Source organism: Lytechinus variegatus, chromosome 3, assembly GCF_018143015.1.
Source record: "Lytechinus variegatus isolate NC3 chromosome 3, Lvar_3.0, whole genome shotgun sequence".
Taxonomy (NCBI): Eukaryota; Metazoa; Echinodermata; class Echinoidea; order Temnopleuroida; family Toxopneustidae; genus Lytechinus; species Lytechinus variegatus.
In genome coordinates, this window is record NC_054742.1 from 74840241 (window position 1) to 74849402 (window position 9162).

The following is a 9162-nucleotide window of genomic DNA, read 5'->3' on the forward strand; positions in this document are numbered from 1 at the left end:
TCAGTACGCGTTTGGAATTGGCTTTTGGTCTATCTTGCACCGCAGAATCAGCTAGCCCTCTCTGGGAATCGACATTTGGATCTCTTAGTCTCGCCTTCACCTCTTGTGGGCGAGACAATTAAACAATGAGAGAGGGAAAGAGAATAAAGAAACAAGAGGAGAAAGGAAAAGGGACAATAATTGGAGTGAACAAATAATCATCCTGAAATAGGGCCTACTAATAAACAAGTGAGGAAGGGGTTAGAAATAAAGAGATGGCAAAGTGAAACGGAAATTTTAGGCGGGAAAGGGAAGGAAAAGAGCCAAAAATAAACGGGATGCGAAAATGCTAACATGAAATCTGAATCTGAATAGAAAACAGAAAAAACAAGAGGGAAAAGAAAGAAATTAAAGAACACAACAGCTAGTGGCTGTCTCAGGGGGGGCTGGGAGCCCCCCCCCCTGAGATTTGGTGTGCCCCCCCCTGAAAAAAAAATTGGCAGAGGAAAAAAAGGGAGAAAGAAGAAAAGATAAAAGGAAAAGAAGAAGAAAAGATAAGTGGAAAATAAGAGGAGGAAGACGAGTGAATGAAATAATGTGAGGGAAGACTTGCCAGAAAAAATCTTTCATGTTACTATAAAATAATCTTTGCTTGCGCTTCGCGCCAGAATTGCCTGTTCGATGAGATTCATATCTTGCTCAATACATGTAGGCTGATATGGAGCAAGTTTTGAATTTATTATACAAAACATAATTAGCTCGGACATCGAGCTTTCAATATTTTTTTCATTCACAAATTTAAGTGCTCTGTAAAATGTCCGTTTTATTGTCTACATATCAGCATTTTTTTACAGCTTACGCTGCGTGGTCACATTGTTTGATTTGCCAAGTTCCTATTGTCTATATAATGTTCCATTAAAGAATGTATTCAGAAAGCCCAGATTCTGGGTCTAAATCTAAAACATGCGCGATAGCCTGCATGTTCTTTATTTAAAATCTATTTGAATTATCCAGTTTCACATCATAATATCAATAATTGTCTGCTCGCGCTTCACGATCGCATTAGTAATGATACCCAATTAATTATATCTTATTTATGATTTACAAAATATGAATAGTGTCCCGCTTTTAGGTCTGAAATCTCTTTTTTTTCCTCTCGCGCTTCGCGCTCGCATCCATTGTTTCGTTACATATCTATCCCTTTTATTGATACAAAAAGTAATTACCATTCTTTTAGGTCGGAATGTTAAAAAAATGCTTTATTGAAATATATATACCGCCTTCGTGGGTACCCCTATAAACAGTCCTTAACAGGTCCCTTTTCGATAATGCTATAGGACAGTTAATTTCTGCTCGCGCTTTGCGCTTGCAGTAATTATCTAGTTACATACGCATCTTGTTCAGGTTCACAAACATTGCCCAGAATAGTCAATTTTCAGGTTAAAATATATACATGCAATTCCAAAAATTTTCAGCTCGCGCTTCGCGCTCACATATATGGAGCTTAAAATATCAAGATTTGAAGTTAATATACAAAACATATTTTATCTCGGATATCGAGCTTTCATTATTTTTTCAATTTACAAATTGATTTTTTCTTGAAAGTGCTCTGTAAAATGTCCTTTTTAGGTCTAAATATTAACATTTTCAGCTCACGCTGCTCAGTCGCATTATTTGATTTGCATAGGTCTACTTCTTTATAAATTCTTATGTGCCGTCCTTAAAATGCATCTTAAACGAATTGTTTACTGTCATGATTGCCAATTTGTTTAGAAAAATTTTGGTACTTAATTTCCTTCTTTAATGTTGCTTTCACCCAAGAGTAAAACACAAAAAACACCTTGTAATTTTACCATTTAGGGCCTAAATGGTAAAATTACAAGGTGTTCTTGTTTGTATTATCTTTGCATAAAGTTTTTGAGCTTGCTGGAATGTGCACCAATCGTTTCATAATTTTTAGCTTCTTATTTGTTGAATTGTTTTAAAATGACAGGATTATAAGTCCTACTTGACAGTGTTAGTGTTGATAGATGCGTTATCGACTTTCAATATATTTTTACCTATAAAGGTGTCTTTTTACGTTTTATCTATTTGCCTGATATCTTTCCTGAAATTGAACACAAAATAAATATTCAAAAAATCAGATCAGTTGGAATCGGAGATATTCAGCATTTGTGATTATTATGACTAATCGTGTTCAATTGATCTATGAAAACTTAGTATGAGGGCCAGTTTACACATTTTCTGATGAATATATACATAGCCAAACGGCAGATTTCGGGTGCAAGACCCCCCCCCCCATTTTTCATGATGCAGAAGGCGCCGCTAAACAAAAAAAAAACGGAAAAAAGAAGAAAGTGAGAGAATAGGAAAAAGAGCAATATCAAAGAGAAAGAAAAATTATCAAGGTAAGATAAAGTAGAAAAAATTTCGAAAAACCTGTGCCACCGACCAAAACTTAAAAAGGGTCCCGCTTCTAACATTGATGCTGGAGAGAAGGGATGATTTTATGGGGGTAATTGTCCTCAGGCAGGGGAAATTGTCCGGGGGATAATTGTCCTCGGGGGTTATTGTCCAGGGTAATTGTCCTCGAGGATAATTGTCCTCGGGGGGCTTATTGTCCGGGGGTAGTTGTCCGGGGGGGTAATTGTCCTCGGGGGTAATTGTCCGGGGGTAATTGTCCGGGGGGTAATTGTCCTAGAACCATTCACACAAATAACCATAACTTATCCACAGCCAATCATACCAGATGACGTATCCAAGATCAAAATATTCTTGAAAATGGTGCTGAATATTATAGGCCTATCTTAGCTAGACAAAATAATACGCGATCGATTCCCGGTCTTCTGTCTTCGTTTTTCAGACACCCAACAACAGGTCTGGAAAACGAAGATCGAAGACCGGGGACATGTGTTATGTCAATGGTAGTAAAATTGCAAATGCCAGCTGAGCGTGATATATTGCTCAATCAATTATCATTCACATCACGATATCTATACAATTAATCATTAACTTATCAACCAATCATAACTGATTACATATCCAATATCAGAATATTCCTGAATTTGATTCGAATATAATTTTAGCTAGACGGATGCGATCCCCGGTCTTCTGTCTTCGTTTTCCAGACACCCAACAACAGGTCTGGAAAACGAAGATCGAAGACCGGGGACACGCGTATATAATGTCAATGGTAGTTGCAAACGGCAGTTAAGTTGAGACTGCTTGTACGTGATTGCGCAGTATGAGGTGTATTGTACGTTATAATTGTTATGTATTAATTATGCCCTAGCTGATATCCTTACAATTAATCATTAACTTATCAACCAATCATAACTGATTACATATCCAATATCAGAAAATTCCTGAATTTGATCTGAATATAATGGTTTATTTTAGCTAGACGGATGCGATCCCCGGTCTTCTGTCTTCGTTTTCCAGACACCCAACAACAGGTCTGGAAAACGAAGATCGAAGACCGGGGACATGCGTTATCTCAATGGGAGAACATGTGTAGGGGGCAAGGTCCAAAGTCCATTCTAACCCGCGCACGTGTTTTGTACACACTTTGCACTGCTTTGTACACACTTCGTGCGTGAACTGCAAACGCTTTCACACGAGTGTGATACGTGTCCCCGGTCTTCGGTCTTCGTTTTCCAGACACCCCACTTTATATGAAAGGGATTTACACTATGAAACCAACAATTTATAAAAAGTTGGTTTCATACCCTAGAAACGAAAAACTTGGAAAAAATGGGTTTTGTACCTATCACCTTCAAAGGACCCTAACTGTGTGACCCATTACAGTTTGGACGTAAACAATGTCTCAGATTAAAGCTGATGAGTTACTTAGTAGTTTAGTAAACAAATTACAAAAATAAACCATATACTTTTGAAATGATTGACCTTTGAACTTCGATTACCTTTTTTTTAGGAACACACTGTATATGTGAGTGGCATAAAAATCCGATATAATTTGAAGCAGTTGATTTCTTAACTTTTTCAATTGCCTAACATTTCACTTGCCTAAGTTTTTCACTTGCCTAAATTTTTCACTACCTATTTTCCTTTGCCAATAGCTTATTTACCAGTCTTTTTTTTTTCATTTACAATTGTGCCCTTCATTTCTTGTATACTTGAACATTGATGAACACCGGCAATTGACCCATTTCTTTTACATTAAAAGTGAATAGTTATTACTGGTTAAAAGTGATAAACAAAGATGATGGGTATATAGAGTTTAAGTGTAAGGCAGAAACAATTAATCACTTTAATCCCTCTCAGTGTATCTGTATGATGGCATACTAAGCTATAATAAAAACTAATAAACTCACTAAAGCTGTGTTATTTGTCAAGTATTTCCACAACTTTTCTAACACCATAGTAGTAATCTTTATCGTTAGTTAAGCAATGGCTTCAAAAGCTTCATTTTATCTACAATAATTAAAAATTCTACGTATCATACCAATACCATCATCAAGACCAGTGGCGTAACTACGGGGGGCATGGGGGGGCACGTGCCCCCCCCCCCAATCGGCCGGCAAAAAAAAACGGGAGAAAAGGGAGAAAAAGAGGGAGAAGAAAGAAACGTAGTGGGAAAGAAGAATTCATTGTACATTATAATGTTATATTATATTATATATGTTGTGTTATATTACATAAGAATTATTTTTTTCATAACTTTATGAAACATAATGTGCTCAGGGCCTATTTGTTCATTATTCCTGGTACTATCATTGTCTGTTTAACGAGATATACGTGTACAATCATAATGTACCAAAACGTCCTGTTTTCAAGTCAATATGCACGAAATATATATCATCGCTTTTCGAGTTATTATTGTTTTATGTAGTGACATATGCTTCTTTTCATGACTACTTAAAGTGATAGCCCCATTTTAAGGTCTGCATATAAAAAAAATTCCTGGTCGTGCTTACGTTCGAATTAGTGGATTGATGAGATATGTCTGCTCTTCATGAATTCCTGAAATCGGTCCTTAAAATGTCTCTTTTTTAATGTAAATATTAAAAATTTTCAGCTCGCGCTTCGCGCTCGCATCATTTGTTTCCTACAAACAAGCCTTAGAATGCCCCTCTTCAGATCTGAATTTCCTATATTTTCAGCTCGCACTTTGCGCTACTGAGATGCGTATGATAATCATGATATGACTACAAAAAGCTCATGTGTTTGAATGTGATTCTAACAAAATCAGCAATCGCTTGGCACTCGCATTAGATGACTATGGTGAGATATGTATACTCTTAATGGATTCAAAAAAAGAAATAGTCCTTAAAATGTCCCTGTTTGGGGTCAATATATACAAAATTTTCAGCTCGCGCTTCGCGCTCGGATCATTTTGTACGTGAAATACGTATGGTCTTCGTAAATTCCTACAAACGAGCCTTAAAATGCTTCTCTTCAGGTCTGAATTTCCTAAATTTTTAGCTCGCACTTCGCGCTCGCAACATTTGATTAGTGAGATGCGTATTTTAATCATGATTACAATGACTACAAAAGGTGCTTCATGTTTTCTAACAAAATCAGCAAGCGCTTGGCACTCAAATTAGATGAGTATGGTGAGATATGTATTATCTTATTTGATTTTTAAAAATAGTCCTTAAACTGTCTCTGATTGGGGTCAATAAATACAAAAATTTCAGCTCGCGCTTCGCGCTCGCATTGTTTGTTTAGCGAGACAGATACGTATTTTTATTTTTTAATTGCTTATTATGACCCTTTTTAGGTATGAATATCAAAAAATTTCAGCTCGCGCTTCGCACTCGCATCATTTGATCAGTGAGATACATTACATATCCGTTTAATGGCACAGTCCTTAAAATGTCTCTATATAAGGTCAATAGGCCTATACCTGGTAATTGAGCGCGCTTTGCACGCTCACTGAGCTACTCAAAATTTTTGCTGGTGCCCCCCCCCCCCAATGCCGTGACCCACGGTACGCCACTGATCAAGACACATGTTACGTACATGTACTCGAGCAGTTGCGATGCATGTTTAATTGTGCACGATTACGTTAATGCACACGTGCAAAGCTTTGCATTGCAACTTCGCACAAGTGTTTTCAATGGTGCAGCTAGAATTCAAGTTTTAATTCATTTTGGGGAAGGGAGCAGAAAGTGGAATTTTGTGAGAAGTTAATGGAACTTAGTACAATTTTATGTGACTTTGTGAACCTTTGCGCAATTTTGCATAACTTTGTGAAAAGTTAATGTAACTTTGTACAACTTTGCGCAATTTTTTGCAACTTTGTGAGAAGGTCATGCAACTTTGTACAACTTTGCACATTTTTGTGCAACTTCGTGAGAAGTTTATGCAACTTTGTACAACTTTACGCAATTTTTTGCAACTTTGTGAAAAATTTGTACAATTTTGCGCAATTTAGTGCAACTTTGAGAAAAGTTTGTGCAACTTTGTACAATTTTGCGCAATTTAGTGCAACTTTGAGAAAAGTTTGTCCAACTTTGTACAATTTTGCGCAATTTAGTGCAACTTTGAGAAAAGTTTGTGCAACTTAGTACAATTTTGCGCAATTTAGTGCAACTTTGAGAAAAGTTTGTGCAACTTTGTACAATTTTGCGCAATTTTGTGCAACTTTGTGAAAAGTTTATGCAACTTTGTACAACTTTGCGCAATTTTGAGCAACTTTGTGAAAAGTTTATGCAATTTTGTACAATTTTGTGCAACTTTGGTCAATTTTGTCAATTTTTGGCAACTTTTGTCAATTTCCACTGTGACATGGGGCCTTTTAGTTTAAGGCAAATTGGCATACTGCTCTTCATAATGTCATTGAAATTCCCAAAAGCGATCCATCCAGCTCTTGTCCTCCTTTTAACTTCTTGATCCATTCTGATGTGTTGCCCAAGGTAGATGATCTCCTCTCTCGATTTCAGAAATATCCATGATTCTTTGCTCTGTAGCAAATTTGTTGAACATTACTTTTTGTCTTTTTCGTGTTTTGTTACTTTCAGTGTTGAGCATATTTTCTAGCTCGCCTATACCAGTGAGCAAATGAGTTTTTTTGATGAAAAAATATAATAATGATAATAATAATATATCTACCCAGGGAAGCCACTTCAGTTCTGAAAACTGTTCTCCCAGCGGGCCCTGCTATTATTATTACCCCCTGCTTTAGCTGGGCTGCCAAGGCGCTCAAGCATTCAAGGAATTTCTTCCTACCGGATAACTATTCACCTCACCTGGGTTGAGTGCAGCACAATGTGGACGAGTTTCTTGCTAAATGAAAGTTCGCCGTGGTTGGGATTCGAACCCTCGACCCTCTGTTTCAAAGTCAGAAGACTAATCCAATGGGCCACAACGCTCCCCTATTATGGACTGTTTCATAATTCATTGCTCTTTGTATTTCTTTTCCTTTTCTTCTCAAGTTTGATTTATTGATAGCTTATCATCCTCTGTAATATATTCACATCATTTCAAACCGAAGCAACTTTTTTTGTTTCAACCGAAGTATGGGAGAGCGTGTTTTTTTTTTCAAATCCTTTCATTGTGTGCTACAAAGGTTATGGTGCCTTTTGAATATATAGTGCCACACAGATGGGCCATATCAATTTGTTTGCGCTCCTTTTTTTGCAGTGCGTAGCGTGTTAAAATTATTTCCCTATGGAGAATAATAGAAAATACGCCGTTTTTGAGGGATTTGCTAAGATATCTCCCAAACGCGTCAACAAGGTGATCTATCAAAACAGAATAGAATAGAGCAGATTCTCACCTTGAACATCATATGATTTTCATTTAATTTTAGTCAAATTAAGTTCTGTCACTTTTGAGGTTTTTGGAACCTTTCTTGATGATTTTGGAAATCCATTTGTACATGAGCCAATGGGCAAGTGCGGGAAACGAAACGTTTGGTGCGACTTCACATTGTTGTAAAAAAATATATACGTCACAATAGACCCTATCAAAAAAAGACATTTTGCAGAAAATGCTGTAGATTGCGAATACCTAAGAATGATTTTGATTGGATAAAAAAAACCTCTGTCACTTTTCACATTTGCAAAAGCTTTTGCAATAATTGGTCACTATAGTTTGGCGGGTTCAGCCGATGGCATTGTGTGTACACAGTACACACGCATAGCTAGGCAACGCAGCGCGTGTAGAATTTGCACGTTTTCATTTATTCGTACAGCGACGACTTGAGTGAATGTTGGATAGGACCGTACCATTTTTGACCGGGGGGTGTGCCAATGAATGCAAGTGATCAAGAAGAGTTACAAAACTGAAGGGAGTGAGAAAACAAGGAAAGTGAGAGGGAAATTTTTGAAAACAAGTAATGCCAGGAAAAATGACAAGAAAAGGAGAGAAAGGAGAAGAAGTGAAAACACGCAGCTGAGTGTGCTCACGATATGTAAGTTGAACACCCCTGCACCGCAATGTAGCAGCCCGCCACTATACACGTAGACTGCCTGCACGATGCGAAGACAGCGGCGCGTATTAGTGACTGTGCGTTAAACGTCCCATTTCTATGCCTTATAAAAGGAGCGTTTTTTGTACACAACAAATTGATATGGGGGGCTTGGGATCCCCCCCCCCTCAATTAAAAAAAATAATGACCAAAAAAAATTGGACATGAAATAAAAGGAAAGATAGAAAGTAAAATATATTATTCTCTGAACATTATGTCAAAATCTATCACAAAATTTGATATTGTAATAAAAAGTGGGAATATTTGTGTGCTCTCTCACAACTTTTTAATACATTTTGCCCGATCTGCCATATCTAGCTCCTTCAAAATTGACTCAATACACAATTGTCATTGAAAGACATGAATCCCTTCCTGTGTATTAGTGACCCCTTCAAAAATAGATTCATGCCTTTTTACATAATTTGTTTCACATTTTAAAAGGATATGAATAATCACAAGTTTTCCCAATTGATATATGCAAATCTTCTTGCTTATTGGGTTGACAAAAAAAATCTTCTTTTGCCAGTTACTTATGAAGGAAAATTAAAATGTGAGAGTTTAAATAAAAAAAACAAAATAATTCAAGTAAATAAATAACATTGTAAATAAACTTTGACAGCATAATTCGAAAATTGTAGCACAGATAATGAAAAAGTCAAGAGGAAGTCTCCTGATTAGCAAGAAGTCTGATCATCATATTACTCATATTCTGCGATTCTGGCGTAAGCCTCTTTATGAACCCCCAA